The sequence below is a fragment of the Physeter macrocephalus genome, chromosome 6, assembly GCF_002837175.3.
Source record: "Physeter macrocephalus isolate SW-GA chromosome 6, ASM283717v5, whole genome shotgun sequence".
In the NCBI taxonomy this organism is placed as follows: domain Eukaryota; kingdom Metazoa; phylum Chordata; class Mammalia; order Artiodactyla; family Physeteridae; genus Physeter; species Physeter macrocephalus.
Genome location: NC_041219.1, coordinates 66,049,395 through 66,073,162, shown reverse-complemented (window position 1 = coordinate 66,073,162; position 23,768 = coordinate 66,049,395). Strand labels below are relative to the sequence as shown.

The window sequence follows — 23,768 nt, the reverse complement described above, 5'->3', positions numbered from 1 at the left end:
AATTATCATAGAGAAATTAACTTATACAACTAAGATACATTTTACATTAAAAGATTAGGGTTTTTTTAAGTTCATTTATAAATCCATACATCATAGGAAAAAAAAAAAGTAAAAACTGTTTGGTAAATATATAACCTTGAAGGCCTTATTGTCCTGAAAGAAATATTGTATTAGATACAACCATTTGGGCCGTCTCAGATTACATTGGGTACAATTTCCTTCAGAAGTCAACTGTCCACCTCCTGGACTGCAGCATCCCTTCTGCTGTCCCTGATGAGCTTGTCACCTGCTGCGTTTCAACTTGCAGCCCTAGGCCTAACTTCAGCCAAATCTCTGATAAGTAAGGTTAGATATTGGAGAAGTTAACCTGGGCGTACATGCAGTGCTGTGTGCACACTTGGTTAACATGTGTCAGCACTAACTAGGGGACCCCGTAGAAGATCTTGAGTAGAGGGTGGTAGACTGGAGTCAGGGAGGGTGACACAGACTATTAGTCTGGGCAGGAGAGAATTAAGTCATCGACATGGTCTTGCTCATAGTGAGTCATGATCCAACATTTAGGTTTTTTGATCTGTGGAAATCTAACCTGGATGATGCACTAGAGTAAAAGCAGTGGAAGTAAGGGAACTTTGTGTGGTAGTATACAAAATAGTCCAGAATGTTCATGAAGATGGGGGGGTTAGAATTGCTATGATAGATTGGACCCAAGAACCCACCATCTGACTGTGCTCTCTGGGATGATTCAGAGGCACTTCCTTTACTAAGGAAGTGAGGAAAGCTGTGGTGAGGAGGCAAAGACAACTTTGACAAGCTACCTAGTGACTGTGCTCCATGGGTCAGAGTTGACAGTCGGGATGCTTCCACTGATTTGCACTCCTCAATATTTTTATTTTTTTTTAAATTTTATTTATTTATTTATTTATTTATTTTTGGCTGTGTTGGGTCTTTGTTTCTGTGTGTGGGCTTTCTCTAGTTGCGGCGAGCGGGGGCCACTCTTCATCGTGGTGTGCGGGCCTCTCACTGTTGCGGCCTCTCTTGTTGCGGCCTCTCTTGTTGTGGAGCACAGGCTCCAGATGCGCAGGCTCAGTAGTTGTGGCTCACAGGCCTAGTTGCTCCGTGGCATGTGGGATCTTCCCAGACCAGGGCTCGAACCCGTGTCCCCTGCATTGGCAGACAGATTCTCAACCACTGCACCACCAAGGAAGCCCTGCACTCCTCAATATTAAGACAGATGATAGAATCCTGGGACAGCAGAATCTGGATGCCAACATTTAACCTGATGCCTGTTTAACCTCATAACCTGTTTACCCACTCACTCAGCCCCCAGAGAAATAGTGCCATATCCAGAGTAGAGGCTCCATTTCTGATGCTGGCTGGTTGGAAACTTAGAAGCTATATTGAGACAAAGTCCATATTATGGGCTCAAGCATTGCTCCCATCCCTGCCACCAAGGCCACTGTTATCATGGGTCCATTACATATAAGCACAAAGGTAGTCAAGAAAAAAGGCAGGTTATCTGTAGGGCAGTTCATCTTGTCCATTGGTTGTAAAGTGACTTCTCATTGGTGGATGCTTTCTGGTTGGCATTAAAGTGTTACATAAAGATTTGTAAATATGATGCCCTCTCTGAGAGATCCATTCACATGCTTATTCTCCAGCCCTTCTTGGCACTGTTCTTCCAGTCTTACCTCATTATAGATACCTCTGACCAACTGGCGAAACCACTGATCACAGCCTAGGACTCTCTACCACATTATATCTTTCTTGACTTATGAGGTACACAGCAAAGTGTACTTCTTGAAGCTTTGGCAAATGGGATAATTTCCTTTTACCGATGAGCTTCATGGTTACCTCTGGGTGGAACTGTAATGAGGCCCAGTCTTCTTTTGCCTGGCACTAACACATCAAGCTTAAGTGAGGAGTGCTTCTTATCAACTAGGAATATTCAGATTAGATTGCTTTGTAAATGAGAAATAAACTTTTATTGTGTAGTTATTCTAGTAAATTCAGTTATATACATTTTTGATCAACTATTTATAGGAATTTATTAATCTTTTATAATATTAATCTTGACTATATAAGTATATGTACATATATATCAGCTTAAGCATTTATACTTTAATCTCTTTTTGGTTTTATTTTGTTCTTATTATTTGCCTGAATAATCTTAGAGATTTGGTCTTCATTCTTTAAAATTCTTTTCCTAGTTAAAGAAAGATTATTTTGGGATGATTTTGCATTAAAAATAACATATTTATCCATGTTATATGGAAGAACTTTACTGTCAAAATGGTATGAAAATTCTTTCATAGCTTTATCTATGATTTAATCTTAATCATAGCTTAATCTTAATTTCATAGCATATGTATCTGTGATGAGTCAGAGTTCAAAATTTCTCTGGTAAGTATACTACTCATATTTGTATATATTAAATTTTTTTTCTTTATTATACCCTGGTTTTTTAGCAAGATGATCTGAGAAGACACATCTTGTTGTAAGGAGTCTATGGAACAAAGGAATAAGAACAAGCATTCTCACCAAAAAGAAAAGAAAAAGATAACTATGTGAGGTGATAGATGTGTTAGTTAACTTAATTGTGGTAATCATTTCACACTGTGTACATATAAGAAATCATTATGTTTTACACTTTAAATAAATTGAAAATTTATTTGTCAATTATACCTCATTAAAGCTGAAAAATTGTTTTACATTTAAAAATGAATTTATATCTTAAAAATAGTTTCTGTGAGGCAACTTTAGAAATGAACCACTGATTATTTTTCATAGTGATATTTAAAAGTCCTGGGTTAATTTCCCCTTTTATAATGTGACAGTTATAAAACATGTCCACACATTTTTTGATACTTCTCCCATTAAAATGTTGAGTCGGATTCCCCTCCCCTTGATTATGGATCATCCTTGTTGACTCTCTTTTAACACATGGAATGAGGTGGAAGTAATGGGAAGGACTTACGAGACCAGGTTGGAAAGAGCTCGAGCTCCCATCTCTTCCTGGGACTCTGCTTTGTTCAGAATCATCATGGATCAACCTGGCTGCCCTGAAGGCACTAGGCCAGAGGTACCACATGGGGTTAGTGACCAAACAGCCAAAAAACAGACAAGCTAATCTTCAGGTGATTTCAGCCTCTAACCTAGGACTACTCTAGCCGATGCCAAGTAGAGCAGGGATGAGTTATCCCCACTTGCAGAATTGTGAGCCCAGTATATATCCTTGTTTTGTTAGGGGAAGGTTGTTATGTGGCAATAGATAACCAGAACCGATAACTCATTAAAACCCCCAGTAACTCAGCCAATATGAAATGTTTGGCTTTCTTTTTGGGCAAAAACAGGGCGAAAAAAAGGGTCTTCCAGATTCAAAAGAATTGTCTACAACATAAAGTTCTCCCAGTATCAGTTTTCTTGGGAATATAATTCACATGTAAAGCAACTTGCAAAAACCTAAAAATAATAAATTTCAGTTTTCCAAAATGAGAGAAACCACATCTACTTACAGTAGAGAAACAAATACATCAACATAAGGCCATAGAATGTTGTAGGTTGAAGGTAGCACGTGTGTCTAAATCTCAAAGATAGTTAAGCTGTAGCACTAGACTGGGAATTGCCTCTGCTGCTTCTAGTAAAAAAAGATGCTGTCATTCACTTTGGATGAGCTTCAGTGAGATAACACATGATGAGGGGCGACAGCTGAGGAAGGGAATGTCAAAGGGGAGGGGCCTTTAAAACGGTTTTGATTTAATACAAGGTATGCACTATTAATAAAGAAGTTGAATGATACCTATATGTTTTATAGGCTTATAAATTGGCTGTAGTAAAATATTTTACATCTTAGATCACTAGGTATTGTGTCAGCTTATTATGGGAGATATCTATCTAGAGTTGACTGAATTGTATTAATCTGAACCTAGTTTAATGATGCCTTAACATTTTTATGGGGGAATTTAATGTTTGCAATATCCATGTTCCTTCTTTGAAAGTGTGACTTATAGGTTTTTCATTTTCCTTAAATTATGAAATCCTTCAGCTAATAAAGGAAAATGATTATAGTTTGCAAAAAAGGCAAAGTCATTTAACAATCCATATAACTGTCTGTTGTAGGACTTTGCATAATAATTGTAATTTAGCTATTAGGGATTCTAAAGGCAGTTATCAGTCATACTCTACACTTCTGGGGGAATCAGGCAAAGCCCAAATTATTTAAAGTATTTTAAATTCCCAAGGAAAAAAAAAAGACACTATAAACTGGGAATATACTTCTTAGTGACAACATATTATTTCAAAGCAAAGAAGAAGTTCATCATAATATTCAAATGTATAAACCACCAAACATTATTTTTGTTTATTTTGGATAGAGATATAATTTGTTTATTTTTAATAATGGAACTATTAGTTCCTGTAAGGAGGGAATTAGCAGATGAAAAGTATCAGTTGCAATATGAAATTTGACCAACATTTTAGTAATCCTGGAACAACTAAGACATAAAGAATTAGGAAAAAGCAGAAAATTGAAGAAGAGTAAGATATGGAATTATTTGCCCCATTATGTGGAAGTATGACCATGCGTTACCTCTGTAGTTTTTAGACCATTTTATAAGACTGAGTATTTAACAACTCAGTTTTAGTTGTTTAGTCAACTCAGTTTTGAAAATGAGTATTAAACAACTAGATACATGAAAACATTTCAAAACACATATTAAATTAAACTGATACTTTTTCCAGATATAAATTTACTTTCAAGGTAAGAAACTATTTAGGTTTGCAAAATTTGGGGTTATTTCTACACACAAACATATTTGGGGTTAAAATTTTGGTGTTGAGTTGGGGACAGAAAGTTTAATTCATTCAAACAATAATTGTAAAAAAATAACCGGTTGGTTGACATTTATCAGAAGATTTTGAAGGCTTACGTAAAAGAAGTCTATATTTTACTCATATTGTTCTCCACAACAGGAGAGGTTTTGAGCAAAACCTGCTCAAAAGTAGTTTAAAAATTATGGAATTTGGTCATTCTAAATTAATATTTATTGTTTTCTTAATAACATCTTTTTTTTTTTTTTTTTTTTTTTTTTTTTTTTTTTTTGCGGTACGCGGGCCTCCTACTGTTGTGGCCTCTCCCATTGCGGAGCACAGGCTCCGGACGCGCAGGCTCAGCGGCCATGGCTCACGGGCCCAGCCGCTCCGCGGCATGTGGCATCTTCCCGGACCGGGGCACGAACCCGTGTCCCCTGCATCGGCAGGCGGACTCTCAACCACTGCGCCACCAGGGAAGCCCAATAACATCTTTTTGAAGATAAACATATTTGTTGGTAGACTTAAAACTAATACACACATATGGTATAGTGTATATAGATATACTGTATATCTATACTATATATCTATGTCTCTATATCTCTCTAATGATGTTCTTTTATTAAATATATTTAAACAAACTGAATTCATCTATAAGAAAAATATAAAACAACACAGCTTTAATGATTTTATTTCACCTTTACATAGCCACCAGTAAGGGATCATCTATTACAGAACTTTAATATTGGACCCATATTGTCATATATTATTTAATCATGGGGGCTTAATTGAGACATTGACTAGTTAAGAGGACTGAATCTGCCATTTCACAATTTTCTGTTAAAATTCAATTTTTTAAGTTGAATAATGACATTTTATAATAACATTGAATTTTCATATAACAGAAGTCATATAACAGAAATTCAGTGTTTCACTAACTGAATCAAGAATAGAAATCAGAGATAAAATCATAGCTATCTTTGTGCTACCTTCTGACTAAAAATGCAGTTTGTCTATACTACCCTTTTCTTAAGTCCTCGCTTCACATAAGCTCTGCACAACCAGAAAAGAGACCAGCTGTCCCTTCCCTCCATGAGAGTGATTTTCTGAACCATACACCTTATCTCTTATTACTCAGGACTCACTACCAACACCTATCTTTCTTTAAACATGCACAGCTTGAGGAATAAGAAGAGCAATAGTGGCAAACTTTCTTAATCTGTATTGTACTCATGCATAAAGGCAAACACAGATGAGGTAGAGATTTGGTTGTTGGAAATGTAGGGGCAGGGTCTCAAAGAGCTGTGATTTAGAATTATTCATGGATGGCATTTGTTAAAAATAGACAAAAACAAAACAATTTGTGTCATGTTATTCATTACATATCTGTTCTTCCTTGTAATGAGAAGATGGCAAGTTTGGGAACCCTCTCCACCTCCACAAAGCACAGCCAAACTCAGTCAATTCTGATTATGCATAGAAATTATGCTGAGATGGCACAACAACCAGACTTCAAGTATGAGATTTGAAAAAGCTACACTATCCCTTTCCAAAATAATGATTGAGAGGGTGATGAAGATAAGGATAAAAATGGAAGCACCATATGTTGGCAAACCAGACCACAAAACATCCTTCCTTTTATAAGGATCAAGAAACATAAAACAGAACAAACAGTTAAATGCCCCCCCACCATATGTACACATTAATAATAATGGATTTTTGAAAATATTACTCAAGACAAGAACATAGAAATATTAATCTGAAATGGGAAAGTATATATCATAAGATAATTTTTAAAATGAAGAATAAATAGAAAGTCTAGAACAGACTTTAAAATATACATTTTAGGCAACAAAAAGTTGCATTGGCATTACAGAAAATCAGTTAAGTGACACTGATGTAAAACAAGAGAAGATTTTGAAGAATCCAAAGAAGGACAAAGGAATGAATATATTAAAACATATCATAATACAATATAAATAAATATTATAGGCATGAAGATTAGAATCTAACCTAAAATAATTATAATAAACTCAGAAATCTATAGTAGAAACAACAGTCCCTGCCTTCATAATGCAAGGAGGTAGGTAAAATTGTAAGTCTCAAATAGGATTCAGAAAAAAAAAAAAAAATTACATAGTCTGGTCTCCCAGAAAGAAAAAGCAGGTAAGTGGAAAAATTTAATATGGAATATGGCTTAAATTTCTTTGCAGCTACATGATAAGTTAGTTAAGAAAAGTGAAAAGTCTAAAGAGTTTTGAGGGGAACTTTTGCAAAATTCTAGTTATAAAGACAAAAATTCTGGTTGAAATATGAAGACAAAGAATTTCAAATATGCAAGTGCTCTGAAAAATATACTCAATTAGTATTACTGAAAGATTATCAATGTTTCAATTCCAATAGACAGAGAATAATTAAAATTAAGAGTTTAAGAACTAGAAGGCTATAGTATAAAAAATTGTGATAAGACTGATTATATGCATAGAATGATATATGTGATGTTATTTACCATCAGTGATCCTAAACTGACAAGTCTTGACATCTGGACTATGGTTAATCAGAAAAACAGACTAGTTCAGGTACACTTTGTTAAAACAGAGAAAATTTTAAACAATAACATTGTCTAAAAGTGTGGTTAAAATAATTGTGGTATGTGAACTGTATAATCACTTATTGAGTACATGCTAGGCACATAGCGCAGTGCTAGATGGTTTAAATATATTTTATATAAATATATAAAGGTACCCTGCAAAGAAGATATTGTTATCTCATTTTGCCTAACTTAGTTATATCATTTACACACCTCAACACAGATAAAAAGATTAATCTAGTCAAAGGCTAGCTATTGGCTAAGCTGGGATTCAGAAAGGAATGTAGCTGGGTCTATATACCGTTTTCTCTACCACACCACACTCCCTCAATACCACTGAAAAACAGACACACATTTAAAATCATATCTACAAATGGTTTTTAATTTGGGGGGTGATGCCTATGTTTTTATAATAAATAAGAAGGCCAGATACAAAAGTATAGGTAAGTATAATTTCATTCATGTACAAACGTATCTTTGAAATATGATTACCATAGAATATGCCAAATGATTATTAGCCCTTGGATAATTTTCTATCTGTGATTCCAAATTTTCTGTAAATAAACATTGATTAATTTTGTAATCAAAGGGCAACTAAAGGTTACTTCATATTTACAAATATTGAAAGAGTCTATTGGGCTGATTTGCACAGTAAAATTTTTATATGGATTCTAAAACTCTCCTCAGTTTATTACTAATATCTATAGATTTTTATTTGTCAATCTAAATCTAATCCCAAATCTTATTAATCACATTTATTAATTTTCTATTTTAAAGATGGATTACCTCTCACTAATTTCCTACAAGACCAGGTGTTATAATTTAGAAAACAAAATATATATACTTTTGCATTTTTGATTAAGACAATTTACATACAATAAAATGCACATATTTTATGTGCACAGTTCAGTGAATTTTAACAAATGTATTCACCTGTGTAACTGCTGTCAAATCATGATGTAGAACATTTCCATCATTCTGGAAACTGCCCTTGTGCCCCTTTCCAAACAATCTGGAAATCAGTTTGCTGTATTTTCACAAATATAAATATAACTTTATAAACAATAGAAAGTACATGCAATCTTTAGGCAATGAACAGACCCATATTACATTACTTCAAGTTCCAAGAAAGTGGAGTTCTTGCAATTCATTTTCACTACCATCTACCCCAGGTCTTACCACAGTGTCTGGCATATAATTGGAGCCCATAACATGCTTATTGAAAAAATTGTTTGAGTGCATATTATATAGCAGGCACTGTGCTATTTTTTAATGGTTAGTTTTATCATAATATTCTTTGGTGATAGAAATACATGTTATTAATAAGAAGAAAGTGCTTAAAATAATACAGAAGTATAAAGAACAAAAATGCTGATAGTTCTCTTATACCATTCTCAAATGCTCACTCCTAGAGTAGTCAATATTATTAGTTTGGTGTATTTCTTTCATTCTTATCTTTGCACTTACAAACATAAAACACGTATATTCTTTTAAAAAACAAATAAAACAATTAATGTTTATCGATAATCTCTTATGGGTCAGGCTTTGTTCTAAGCTTTGGAGATACAGCAGCAAACAAAATATGTTAAATGCCGTACCTTCATAAAGCCTGTAGTTTAATGGGAAGAGACAATGATAAAGAAAGTACGTAAATGATACAGGATGTTAGATAATGTTGAGTGCACAAGGACTGCAGAGGAAAACTGAGCAGCCAAGAAGGACGCGCATGTCTCAGTGGTGGGTGAAAGCAGGGTGGCTATTTTAAATGGGAATTAGGTATGGACTTCTTGAGAAGATCTTTTGAGCAAAACATGAAGGTGGTCGGAAGTAAAGCATTCAAAAAAAAAAAAGGCTTTTTTTTTTTTTTTTTTAGAGTCCAGAGCCCTGTGGCTTATTGGGGGCCAGGGCCAAGTGGGCTGTGGAGGGCAGGGGAGATACGTGTCACCTTTCTCAGAGGTGGCAGTCATGAGGATGAATGAGGGATATCCCGCAGGACCCCTGGCTCTCCTCTGCACACAGACGCTGACCAGGCCGCCCTGGGCCAGGGACTTCACCATCTCAGCTGAGCCCACCACCATTGTCTGGTTTTCAGTGACCAGGGTCCAGCTTGTGCTCTGGTGGATTGCAGTTCTGCACAGGTCATAGGTGGGCCTACTGGGTGAACTTGGAGCCACGCCCGGTGCAGTTGAACTTCTTCACTCCCTTGTGCTGTCTGACGTGCTCATGCAGCTGGGCCATCACTTTAAAGGTCTTCCCACAGATCTGGCAGAAGTTGCACCCTCCTGGTGGCACCCTCCTGGTGGCGGCCAGTCATGTAATAGGGAAGAGTGGGCACGCAGCCATTAGTGAGTAACCATCATTGCTCAACAATCAGCCCGGGGGTCAGAAGTCCTGCTCAGGCAACAGTGGTCTTGGTGCATTGAATGTGGCTGGAGGTGGATTCTGGCTTTCTCCCCAGGGCCTTCCAGGTCCTCTGGGCTCTGGGCCGGCAGGTGAGCTTGGGGGCCGGGGACAGGCTAAGGGCTGTGTCCTGCAGAGCTCCAGAGCCCTCACCAGGGCCTCCCGCTGGCCTTGAAGTAGCGGCGAACCTCTCCCCCATCCCCACCTCTGTGACCTAATGGCGGCAGCCGTCTCTATGGGTCTCAGTCCACGGAGGCCTCAGCCACTGGAGTATATGGATGCTGCCATTAAGGTAAAAGCTTAAGCCAGCTTCAGTCTCTCTGTTCAAGTTGCAAAACTTGGTCCAGCTTAGATCAGTTGTCTACCCCTAGGAGCTGGCCAGAGGTCAGGGTTAAGTTGCAAGGACCTTGCATATCATTACTTCAGGTCCACCTCTGTGTTGGGGCTATTCTCAAAGAAGGGCAGTTGCTGTGAGATGGGAATTCACCTGACGGGTATTTGCTACAACCTGTATTCCTATTGATCCTATACAAATGATTCTCTCCAGTTTAAATGAAAAGCCTGAGGGCCGGCTGGGTCTTGGCACCTGGCTCCCTCGGTGATGACGGCTGGACAGGGTCTGGGCACCTGGCTCTGAGGCGTCATCAGCTGAGATCTGCCTCTTCAGCCTGGGCACTGGTGGGAGGAGCCAGACCGGGTGCTGGATGAGTGTTCCCGGGCAGGGTCACCAGCCTGCACAGGCCACTCCCCTCCCCTTTAGCCAGGGCCTGGACCTCAGAGGGCAAAAGTTGAGCCTTGGGACCTTGCCCTTTCTTTTCAGAACAGAGAGTAACATTTGCTTTGGTGGAGGTTTACAGGAACATCATGACCTGACGGTGACCTGACCTCAAGAACAAAGGCTCTGACACCAAGAAGTGTGCACCAACTAGCCACGCCCCTCCTTCACCTTTCCTGTAAAAGCGCTTCGTTGAAAGCTTTCGGGGAGTTCGGGGTTTTTAAGGCACGAGCCGCCCTTCTCTTGCATAACCCTGCAATAAACCTTTCTATGTTCCAAACTCCGAAGTTTTGGTGGTGCTCGGCTTCACCGTGCATCAGGCACAGGGCCTCGCGTTTGGTAACAGTCCTGTGCTTCTCAGCAGGGGCCTTCCTGGGTGCTGAACTCCCAGCTGCAGGCCTCTCACTGGTGTGGTGCGGTTGTGCTTCTCCAGGCCAGCTTGGGTGCAGAAGGTGTAGCCACAGAGGTGGCACTGGAAGGGCTTCTGGCCTGCGTGCCTGCTCAGGTTCAGGTTGAGACCTGCCTTCTGGGTAAAGGCGTGGCTGCAGAACTTGCAGACACATGCCCTCTAATTCCTGTGTTTGGCCTTGGTATGCCTCTGCAGGCCATTCTGGCTGCACACAGCAGAACTCCTTGCACGCAAACAGCTCCCCGCAGTGCTTAAAAGCCTGGTGCAGCTGCAGTTCCCTTTGGGACCAAAAGAACTTGGCCCGGGTGGGACAGGTATGGAGCTTGGGAGCTCCATGCAGTTTGGTCCCTTGGCTCTGCATGAACTTCTTCTTCATGAACTGCTGCGAGCAGGCACAACACTTGGAGGGCATCTCCCCCGTGTGGGATGCCAAGTGCACCAGCAGCTCCATCCTCCAGCAGAAGGTCTCCAGGCACTTCCCGCATGTGAAGACTTGTTAGGATTGGTTCAGACAACTCCGGGCTTCATGCTTCAAGGTGTTCTCCTTTGGAAGATAACACATTCCAAATTTGGGACGCTAGAAAGTTTTCTCCCCAGTGTCTTTCCTGTTGAGCACTCTTTGATATTTGCTGAGGAACTTTTTGGAAGAAAAAAGAGGGTAAGAGTCTTTCTTTCACCTGCTGTTTAAGTGCCTTGAAGTCAAAATACTCAATATGCCAAAGTGGCATATTTTGGGGTGACCTATTCTGATTTTCTTCGAACAGATATAGCTATCTTCTAGGATTATAGGGTTCTGTGCTTATTTTTGTGGTACAGAATGGAGTGGGGAAACAGTACTTAGAATGAAGTATTTCAAGCCTATCCAGAAACAAAAAAAAATCCTCTATGTACATGAGAACTGACCAGAAAGTCAGGTTAGGACAGCAGTCAGGGAGGAGATGATGTATAATGTATGGTATAGAATGCTTGGCCCCAAAGAAATTCACAAAGTGTACAGGGGATCTGGTTAGAATGAACCAAATAAATTTGTCGTCTCATATATTGTTTCTAGCTCAGAATCTTGTATGTTTACTGTTGTCTGACAAATATCTCACTATGCAAATTCCTAATCCTTTACCTAATTTTAGGATAAAAGATGTGTGTGCATACATCTGGAATTATGAAGACAGATTGAGTGAATGCACTTTGTAAAAGCAGGCTCCATCTGACTCACATATGGATGAGAAACCATCTTAGCAGTACGCACTGGTGGATATGTCTCTGGAATTTTTAATCCTCTTATTTTATTATCATGCTGGTTTATGTTTTAAACGTATTAAAATGGCTTGTGTTTTTATTTCTAAACATCTAATGTAAAAGTCATAACTCACGTTGCTCCTTTAAAACACGATTAGAAAAGCATTTCCGGGATTATCACTCAATTTATTACATTCAGTGATATTTTGTTACTTGTACCATAGGAAGCTAATAGGCCTCATGAACTGTATCTAGAATACAAGTTGTACTGCTAGCATATTCCAACCTCTAAGTGCCTTTCATGTCAGCATGAGAGATACGATCAGGCATTTGAAAGCTCCGGCCTATTTATAAAGATACCATCAAAACCTGCCTGATGCAGCTGACTTACGAATCAATTATCTGAACTACACCAAGTGATATATCTATTCTGAAATTTAGAGTCATATATTTGAAGTTAAACTACAAACAGATAAACTATTCAACAGCCTATCATGATTCTTATCTCTATGTCTATATCTGTCAAATGCTGGGAGAAAAAAAAGGCAAAATCTTACTGATTTTACTGGGAAGAGTTTTAAAAAATAAATCACACAGATACAAATTCTCTCTCTCTCTCTCTCTCTCTTTCTCTCTTGCTCTGTCTCCGTTCTCTCTCTAACACATACACACACACACCCCCCCCCCACACACCTAGCTATCAAATTACTTATGACCTGAGGGAAAACTTAAATAAAATCAAGAGCATGCAAGGGATGACTCTCACTGTAAAAGGGGAAAAATAACAATATATCATATTAATTCTCTTAAATTTTATGTCTCTAATGAAATGGCTGAATATTTCAGTAAATAGAAATGCCGCCATTAGGACAAAAGGTACAAAGCCACTGGGCGCAGAGAGACAACAGTTATGTTTCATTCCAGATGTTATTGAAAATAAGCCAAACCTAAGACAGATGCGCGTCCTTTTGTTTTGTTCTCAGGCGATACCTCACAAGATGTATTCTATTTCAGGATCTACTCTTCCTTTCTAAATATTAATGATCTCAGTTTTACCGCTTTGCCTGGTAGAGTTCAGATTTCAGGAACGTTTTATTCATGCTGACCAAAGTCATGAGAGACACGTGCAGTAGGATGACAAAGTACTAATGTAAAATGAGAAATGTAGTAACTTTCAACTACATGATGAGTTATCTTCTCAATAGGAAAACTTGTATAAGAGACCAAATTAATATCAGAAGTCTGCTTTTCTCCAAAGAATTAAAATAAAAGAAGCTCAACATTTTACTGCTTCCTTGAAAAAGTGACTTCTAAGGTGAGTAAAAAAAAAAAAAAAAAATAAGAGGCAGTTAGGCAAAAAACGCTGAAAAAGGCCTTTGGAGTATAATACAATACAAGACAAAGTTTCTGAAGTTGTGTTCCCTAGTCAGAATCTCTTGGCGTGGGGTGGGGTGGGGACGGCCTGAGGAGGTGCAGGAGGTAAAGGTAATTTAAAATGCAAAGTTCTGAGCCCCACCCTGGGTTTACTAAATGAAAACCTGTGGGTACATGATAAGAATCAGTCTGAATATACTTTTTAGTATTTTTTGGCACACTCAAGCTTGTAAACCTTTTTGTCAAAGAAGAATGCAAGAAAAAATCTGGCATGATAAGCAGGAGACAGATCAGGAATGGGTTAGGCATGGTGATGAGGGGTTTGGGATTTATGCTGAAACTAACGGGTACCCATGGGGCAAGGGAGTAATGTGCACACATTTGTGCTTTAAAAATATGATTCTACCTGCAACATAAAGAAAGGCAATGTGAAAGAATGAATGGAATCAGGGAAACCAGAGTTAGGAGGTGGTTGCCATGATCTAACCATGAGGTGGTAGTGACTTGCACTAATAACAATTAACAATAGTAAAAGTCAAAGCTAACATTTGCTGAACAATTATGCACCAGGAAAAGCGATTTACAAGAATTTCTCACCTATATTTTAAAAGTACCCTATGAGGTACATGGGAACTATTATTATCCTTCTACAGACAAAACAGAAAACCTGAACTCAGGGTAATTAAGTACTTTATATAATTAGTAAACGGTAAGACAAGGATTCAGATCCACATCTCTCTGACTCAGCTACCATATTCTTAACAGCTATGTTATTCTGTCTAACAAATGAAGCAGCAGAATAGGGAGCTACATAGAAGGTAGAGTTGATAGGATTGATGGCTGCTTATAGGACAAAAGAGAGAGGATGGAGATGATGCCTGGGATTTGAGGTGGGTTATGACGTTTTTCACAGGCACAAATGAATATAATAGGAGTGGGGTAGAGTGGGGCATTTCTGATACGTCCCGAGAGCATCTTTGTAGGAAAGTGAGGATTTTCTTTCTCTCCTGGTTTCCAAACTCAGGTACATAACTCACCCTTATTTATCTAGGAAGGGAACACATGAGGTTTGCATACAATTCAGAAAAGTGAATGACACTCTGGTGTGAAAATTAAACTAATATATCTCTGGATTATATTCACATCTGTGTTCACTCACACTACCTTGCACTAAATAATAAATACTAAACTTGTTTTAGTGTTATTATTCTCATTTTATAGATCAAGATACTGAGGCTCTGAGTTAGTACTCTTGTTATAAGAAAAAAAAAAAATCACTTAATTTATGTTGCAAGAAGTGAAGCAGCGATTAGAACTTCAGTCTTTCGATTTCCAAATCCTCTTGTTGTCTGTTTTAGAGGAATTTCACTCTTGGCAGTCTTCTTTGTCATGTTCCACAAGCGTAATGTTATTTATAGTAATCTATTGTCTTACTTGAGCCTGTAGGTACTGTTTGGAAAGGTATTTCTTTATTTTGGATGTTGAAAACTTCTAGACTGTGCTGGCAGTGGGCACACTGTCATTGTCAACTATGTTGTCAGGCTGTCTTTATTTTTTAAATTTTTATTTATTTATTTATTTAACATCTTTATTAGTATAATTGCTTTACAATGGTGTGTTAGTTTCTGCTTTATAACAAAGTGAATCAGCTATACACATACATATATCCCCATATCTCTTCCCTCTTGCGTTTTCCTCCCACCCTCCCTATCCCACCCCTGTAGGTGGTCACAAAGCACCGAGCTGATCTCCCTGTGCTATGCGGCTGCTTCCCACCAGCTATTGGTTTTACATTTGGTAGTGTATATATGTCTATGCCACTGTCTCACTTTGTCCCAGCTTCCCCTTCCCTGTGTCCTCAAGTCCATTCTCTAGTAGGTCTGCGTCTTTATTCCCGTACTGCCCCTAGGTTCTTCAGAACCTTTTCTTTTTTTTTTTTCAGGCTGTCTTTAATATGTTAGTAGAACAAATCAGAAACTAGTTTTAAAATAAAACTAAATAATTGAAAAAATATTACTGTAGAGAACATGTCTTAACTAGCTACTTGCATCCTGCAGTGGGTTAAATTATACGGTAAGCATCAATCACTAGAAAACAATTAATTGCAGAATTTTACCAATAAGAATTTGAAGTTAATTTTCCTAACTAGCATTTGAAGCTGGAAAAAATGAACTCCAGGTTTCCTAGTTGCAGTTTCCAACTCTGACATTTTAATTCAATGCCTTCATTCATGAGGGAACAGAATACAGATATGGTATTCTCTGAATGTGAATTGCTCTCCTTGGGCACAGTTTTAATATCACACTCCATAAGAAAGGCTAATTTTCCTGTTGGGAAGTTAGGAGACATTTTGGAAATATTTTCTATGGGATAGAAATAGTTTTTATACGGTTTTGTTTGTGGCAATTTTGTATAAGATGATTTTGTTGGTGCATGAACGTGTGTGTGTGAGCCTCTATTTTTGTGTCTATGCTAGGATTTTATTGTTTCATAAATATTGTATTTCTGATCATCTCAAACCTTAATTTGCTATTTGTTATACCTAGTAAGCCAAGTCTATCAGACATATTCTGCACTTATGTGAAAGCCTTTTTCTTGTTTGTTGAGTGGTTCTCTAGCACTCTTGTAGATTCAGTGGCTTCATTCCATTAAAGTACTTGTTTTCCAATTTAAGACAGCAACAGGGAATTAGAAAACTATTTAAATTGTAATGTGCCGGTCCCTTCCAACCTGGATCTAGCCTTACACGAGTGCACACCAGTAAATACAGGGGAAAAAAAAATGTATGTCCACTGGGGAAGATTTAACTTTAACTAGGGAGAATATTAATGAGATGTTCTGAAATATGCACTTACATCTAAATACCTATACAACAGTTATTCTGTATATGCATGTATATGCACGATTCTTTGCCAATTTGAACTGTACTTTCCATATGGCACTCAAAGCACTCAGAATTTTTCTATTTAACAACTTAATTCAAAATGTAGCTGAGAATCAGAAGTACAATGAAGAAATCTTTCAAATATATATTAAAAAGTCACAAACTCATGAACAGAAGATTTTGCCTTCCCCTTTAAGCCCACTATTTAGATGACCTCATTGTTGCTGTGTAGCTGCCAGTACTTTGAAGGACAGAGTTGTAAGGGAGCAACACCCCAAATGGTGTCCCTTTGGCATGAGAATTAATTTAGGTTGACTTTTTTTTAAGGCCCAAAAGACTTAGGAAGAAACTTTGACTCTCCCCATAACTGCCAAAAAGAATGTAGACAGATGACCTGTTCCGGGAAGGGAGCTCTCACCATAAATAACTATAGCATGAACTAGGTGTGTAGACAGGGAGGAAACTTGCAAAGTCTGCTTGTTAAAATTCATCTCTTTGGGGCTTATGCCTCTAAAATAGTGTCACGATCTGTAGGATTAAAACTACCAGACCTTAATAAAACATTCTAGATTATTTGTTTAAAAGTTTAAAAAATGTCAAAATTTTGCTTCTTCTCTGGTCCCATTAAAATGTGAATAATGATTCATTTTTTGAAGTAGTCGCTGTATAAGAGTTTGAAGAACTTGGAAAACAAGCTATTTTCCACAGTCTTAAGCTTAACAGGGATATAACACATTTCAATATTTCTAATTAAACTGACATAATAGGTGATGATAACATCTATTTTTTTGTAATAAAACCTATTGATGTGGCTGACCTGAATGTTTCTGATCTGTAAAAGACAACAAATGAAGATAAGTAGAGTTATAAAGGAGGAAAAAAGTCACCACAAAATAGCTAATTCTGTAACTCCAATATTAATTATCTCCTAGAAATAATATTCAAGAAACCTTTATTTAATAAACATTATTAAATATGAATTTTTCAGGGTATTTAGGAGATATTTGAACATAGATATAAAAGGTGTTACAAAAGTTTCTTTTTCTCTCAAAAATATATTCAGGTAAAAATTTATTCTCTTTAAGATAATTTAACTTTTAATTCACAAGTCAATACAAATTTTAAGCCATTCATACCTAATAGAAATTTTAAAAATTTTGCTTTTTTGGTGTTTGTACAATAAAAATAAAAAGCCTCTGTGAATGACTGGACAACACTGTCAATGTTACATACAGTAAGAAAAGAGAAGTTACCTTGTGTCTAACCCTTAAAACGTGACCAATAAAATTACACTAAAAGAGAGAAATAGGGCTATAGTAAGAAAACATGGTTTGCAATGTTTGACATTACAGCAGATATTTTTGCAATACAGAAACAAAAGTTTCTTAGAAAACAGTCTTATTTCTAAGCAGAGGATGGAATCCCTAATCATCATCAACTTCTGCAGTTTGACTCTAAGATGGCGGCCTTGTCAACAGATGTGTCGACAAAAAAACACACTGAGAGCTGGTCCTTTCAAACAGCCCAGAAGTAAATTACCCATGAACAATATAATGCTACTTAACTTGTAATTGTGACGACCAGAACCAAAAATTACATCCAGGCTGGGCAAGCAGCACGTGTGCTTCCTTCTCTGTAATTATGCTGTTTATATTTTCTCATCTTTATCTTCTTTTCTGGCTAAAAGAATTACTCCATTTAGTATTTTTATTCTTTTTATTTCTAGAAGGTCTGCATTTTGTTTGTTTTCCACAGTGTTTAATTTGGTCATAATATTGTCTTATCTTTTGACTTTTTGGGCGGATTGTTGAAAGCAAAACAGTGTTTGGTGTGAGTAATTTACGCAAATAATGCGTGTGGGTGGTCTGCCACTAGGGGGAGGGCAAATACAGATTTGTGTGAGCTGGGGGAAGAGGAGGGGGACTAACATGTATTGAGAATCTACTCTCCCTGGACCTTGAGGCTTGCCATTTTTATATATATTACATACAATTATGTAATTCTTACAATAGCTTTGAAGATAGAACTTCTGTGTTTAAGGGTAAACAGCCTCTCTGACATTCACAAATGCTGGGACTGGCCCCAGGGAATAGAATTAGAAAGCACTGGAGCCTGAATTTCAAGCCAGGCTTACATCCTTGCTCCCCAGTAGGGGGTGCTAATAGTTCCTGATAGTAGAAGGAGGGGTTGAGAAAAATTATGACAACACTGGAAAGACTTTTCATTATCCCCACCACTTTCTGATACTCCCTTTCCAACACTCCCTTTCCCACTGACACACAGACACAGACACACAAAGATCAAAGATTCTCAGTGTGAGATACACCAGAAATCGCCAGGGGTGGGATCAGGGCACCAAGCTGCATGGCTGACTGGCCAGAGGTCTTCTCCTGTGGTTCTCTCACCTCTTGCTGGAAATGGAGTAATAATCACTGAAAGTCAGAGTGGAGAAGTGTGGTGGTGGAAATGAAGACACACTTTCCTTTCTGCAATTGTGAGAAATGCAGGCATATTTTCTTATCATTGAGGCTCTGGATGCATTTAGCTTCCATTACACTGCACGTTTTTTCTTTGATGTATTATTGTTTATAATCTTGCTTTAACAATGCCTATACAGTAGTTTTGGGCTGTTCAAATTGGCATCTTTTCCTAGTTCTTTGGGTGGAATTCAGTGTTAACTGAGGTCGTATATCAAATAGTGTTATCACCTACTAACAAGGCTTATATATAAAGGTCAATTTTACAGAGCAATGTCCTAAAAATTTCTGTATTAGCATACCAAAGAGTTTTTCTTTTAGTCGTAATGAATGAAAGATATAAGGATGTATCTGACGCCTTATATTTGACATATCATGAATGTCTCAGTAACTAACTTATTTTTCCCTATATTTTACCATGCTATACAAGAACTTTTCTAGCTATTGATTATAACCAGAATTATTTTTATTAGACATAAATGACCAAGAAAAGGAACTAATTCAAGTGCCCTTTCTTTAGAGTTCAAAAGCAGCCTGACACTTAGATCAGCTACCTGGACATTCAAAGAATGAACAAAAAATTCTGATCTCTTGTTTTTATATACTAAAAACAAAACATCTGCTTTCAGGAAATGCATATGTGACATTACTTTTATAGAGCATTATTGAGGCAAATGTTTAAAAAATATATTTATAATACAATACTCTTTTTAACTTGTGTAAGGAAAAAATTTAACTAAATACAGAAAAAACTAATGTTCTGCTTTTTTGTCTTTCCAGACGTCTGGAACATGAATATCAAATTCTATTACAAAAAACGCTAATGAAGTGAAAAATCCCTCTGTAAGCAGAACACTCATTTTTTCAAAAAGGTAAGTCCTAGCAGATTTCAAACTCTTATTTCAAACAATATTTAATGCAAAATAATTTCAGTAGAGCAAGATATTTTGAGCAATTTCTGTTATTCACTGTATGTGATTCAATAGACAAGGCTTTAGTTCTATAATAGCCCTGATGCTTAAATACAGGGTAACCTTTTTTTAAAAAAATGAATAGCCTTTAAATCAAGTTTATTTTGGAATTTTATTGCTGTTCTTGTGATAATCACATCCTAATGGTCGTGAAGCCAGGATTGAACGCTGCTAGGTATTCGTGGCACATAAAGTAAATTATCTTATCAGCACCTCTTCCACTTCCTTGTGGCCTTTCCTGTGTTGTGCAGATGTGAAATGCTAAAGACTGCATTTTCAGGAGTACCTTGTAGCAAGAATTCTGGATGTAATTTGGTTTCTGATCATGTGTACTCATGTAAGACTTGAGTTCAGAGCTGCCCAAGTGGAGAGAAGGGCCTAGCATCAATCTGGCTGGGCGAGCAGAGCCTGCAGCCAGCCGTTCTGGTGGAGCCTCTTTATTCCTGGATCACAGCAGGCCTTGTGTTCCCCAAACCAGCAATTGCAATGCAGCTCTCTGCTCTCCAAGTTCCTGCTAAGATCTTGTGATCCTGAAGCCAGAATTTGGGAGAGCAGTGTCCTCCTTTCGTTTCCTGATTTTGGCAGTCTAGTGGTCAATTCTGTGACGTGATTTTGGAATTATTCAAGGAGGCCCAAACATTGATTTTTGATAGCATTTAATTCCTTTTAAGTGCCTTTTCTGAAGAAATACCTACAGCAGTTTCTGGTAGCTGCGAGCTAGACCCTGACTGATGCTGGTATTTTCACAAAATGATTCAGTGATAAAATGAGAACAAAGCGAAGAATTTCTGAAGATGTTTGAAAAAATTACCTGTTAGAATAGAGTATCAGAGAGAGAGAGAGAGAGGGAGAAGGATGAAGAGATTGAGAGAGAATCCCGATACGTTGTATCTGGGGACAAACGTGGGACAAGTGTAGAACAAGGGAATTTGAAATGATTTAGGAGACAATTCTTAGACAACTCAAAGACGAGACCAGTTCTACCTCAGCGGCCTCATTTCAGTTACCAGAAAAGCAAACTGTTTGCCGACTTATCATTACGTTTTAAAAGATGACAAAAGGCTTTGTGACTTTCCTCTCTACAGAAGAGTATGAGTATTGTTCTAAACAGTCTTTCGTGGTTTCGTAAAGAAACATTTGCAAGAGTATAACTCAAAATTAATGTTCTTCATCTCAGCATCATAGATTTGTGAATTCCCTCACGTGGTCTCTGACACTCTGAAGCTAAATGCAGAATGTTGTGTATGTAGATATGGAAAATTTTCCAGTGAATGATCGTCCAATGTAAATGATCTCCAGATTCTCAAAAGGTCCCATGATTAAAAGGCCAAGAAACAAAAAGGATCCTATAGACTGTACAGGAAAATCACTCTTTCTACATTGTAGTTACACTTCCTATATGCATAAGAGAATTCCTATGTTCCTGTGATAGTGCCTTTCATTTTTATCATAATTTTGTGTAAAGCACTCAGGATAATTCTTTGGCTTTTGATGATAGCCCAATGATGAAAATATTTAGCCCTATTCTATGTCCAGTTTAATGTAGGAAACTAAAGGCTTACATTTAGTTATTAATCATTGGCTCCATATTTGAAATAAAGAAAAAAAGTCATTGGTTTACGCAAATAAACATCTGTCTCAAAACGTTGGAAATTTTATATATTACTTTCTATGATTTGCCTTAAGTAACTTGGTTATTTTTTAAAATTTCAAATCAGTACAGTCATCACATGATGGCATGACATGGATGAATCTCATAATGTTGAGTGAAAGCAGAGTACATAGTATATGATTCCATTTATGTAAGATTCAAAAGGAGACAAGAAAATCTATGATGTTCCTTTTGGAAAGGAGAGGGGTAGTTATATTTGGCAGGGATTCAAGGGCATTTCCCTGGCATATCTTTACCTGGCTGTGTTCTCTTTACGATGATTAATTTCACTGCACATTAATGATTTATCTACTCTTTCCTTTTTTGTGTTATCCTTCAATAAAACATATTTTAGAAATTCCTAAAAAGTTCACCAAACGCTATATTTGCATTAACTACTTGGTCAAGCTCTATGGATTCCCCTTTCTTTCACCATATTTTCCTTCCTACCTTAAACCCCTCTAATATTCTGCCAGGCATCACCATTTATCTTTAGTTACTTTGCTGGTCACATCCAGTATTTGAAGGGAAGAGGTCCCTTAAGATATTTGCTCTGAGCATTAACTTAAGGAAGCCTATGGGCTTGCTTGTGGCCAGGTCGGAATTGGGAGGTAACAGTGTTCTCATTGGATCTTTCATTTATTTGATCTCTTATTTATTTGTCATTTGATTTTTCATTTATTTGGTATAATCCTCTTCATTTCCAAGACTCAAAAAATTCTGTGAAATAAATTTCATACTCATCTCTTCAGTATTTTATTTGTTACATATCCTAGATTCAGGAAGAGACCTAGTTAGTGAATTTTAGTCTCACATGTTCTACTACTTTATCGACTGAATATGCAAAATTAGAACGCTAGAGGCTACTTCTTTCTGGGTACCAGTACTTACATATGAGAAAACTGCTACTTATAAATGGTATCTATTCTTACAATGAGCTCAAGATCTAAAAAGCTAAATTTGTCATTTAGGTAAAAAAAGAACCTATAGGAATACACATCCTTTTTGCAATTATTAATGATTTTTTACAAATCTTTTAAATTTTATAATACATATAAACAATAATTAATTCTAAGAAGAATTAAAAGAAATACATATATCTAGGTATAAAAAGACCGTTTTAAAATACATTTTTGGAAATAATCTTAAAATCTTCAACTACAGTTTAATATACCCTAAGTTTTTTCTAAGATGATAGCAATGTAATTTAACCTGTATTTGAATATAGAGAATCTTACCTCTAGGAACAGTCAACACCTTATATCCAAATCCTATCAAGTCATTTCTCTCCATTTATCTTCTATCCATCATAACCATACTAGTTACTATTTTTACATGATTAACTGGTGAGTGAGATAAGCTAATTTGCTTTTCCTATCACTACCAATCAGAATAATCAGCAACCTCAAGTAAACTCCAAGGTTCATCATTTTTTTTTAATGAAAACGTAATTTTGAGTTTAAGTTAACATGGGAAGCACTGCAACCTATAACCGCCTCTTGAATACTTACAACTCACATTGGTATACTACAACTTCCAAGAAGTTTTTCAAAAATAACACTTGACTAACTTTCTTTAAGCATTTTAAAAATGTATCTGCTAGAATTTTGTTTTGTATAACACTTCTTAATATTCTACTTATGTGCTCTGCAGAATACACTTTGAATAACTCTAATATAGATCACTGAGGAATTATTACTCACTACGGCAACTTCATAAACATTGTGTACTGGGCACAGGGTATAGAGCTTCATGCCATTACGTAGATCCTCATGTCGCGTACAAGCTAATGACATGCTTCCTCTATCTTACACCTTTCCTTTCACCTTAAGGCAAAGAAGAAAGAGCTCACTTTTCATAGTATGTGGAAAAGTCTTGCATAAGCCTCCCCAACTCTTAGCAACTATCACCAAAATTTGTGTTACGATTTTGATGGGGTTTCCTCCTTCCTCTAGGTATAAATCCAAGCTTTCCAATGCATATTTAAATACAAACATTGTAGAATTAAGATATTCATTTTTTCTTATATTTACACTTTTTCTAACATTTCTTCTAGTGGTGAATAGAAAAATGATAAATAGAGTTTGTGGGCAAGTAGTTAACTACTCACCAGTCAGAAAGAGAAGGAGAAAGTAGAATTAGGAAGAAGATGACGTTGTTCAAAGCATTCCAAATAAAACAATGACCTTCATACT

General features: G+C 37.0%; 1 pseudogene; it reads right to left on the bottom strand.

Moving 5' to 3' along the window:
- Nucleotides 1-10,887: 10,887 nt before the first annotated feature.
- Nucleotides 10,888-23,369, bottom strand: LOC102987575 (telomere zinc finger-associated protein-like; annotated as a pseudogene).
- Between the last annotated feature and the right edge of the window lie 399 nt (nucleotides 23,370-23,768).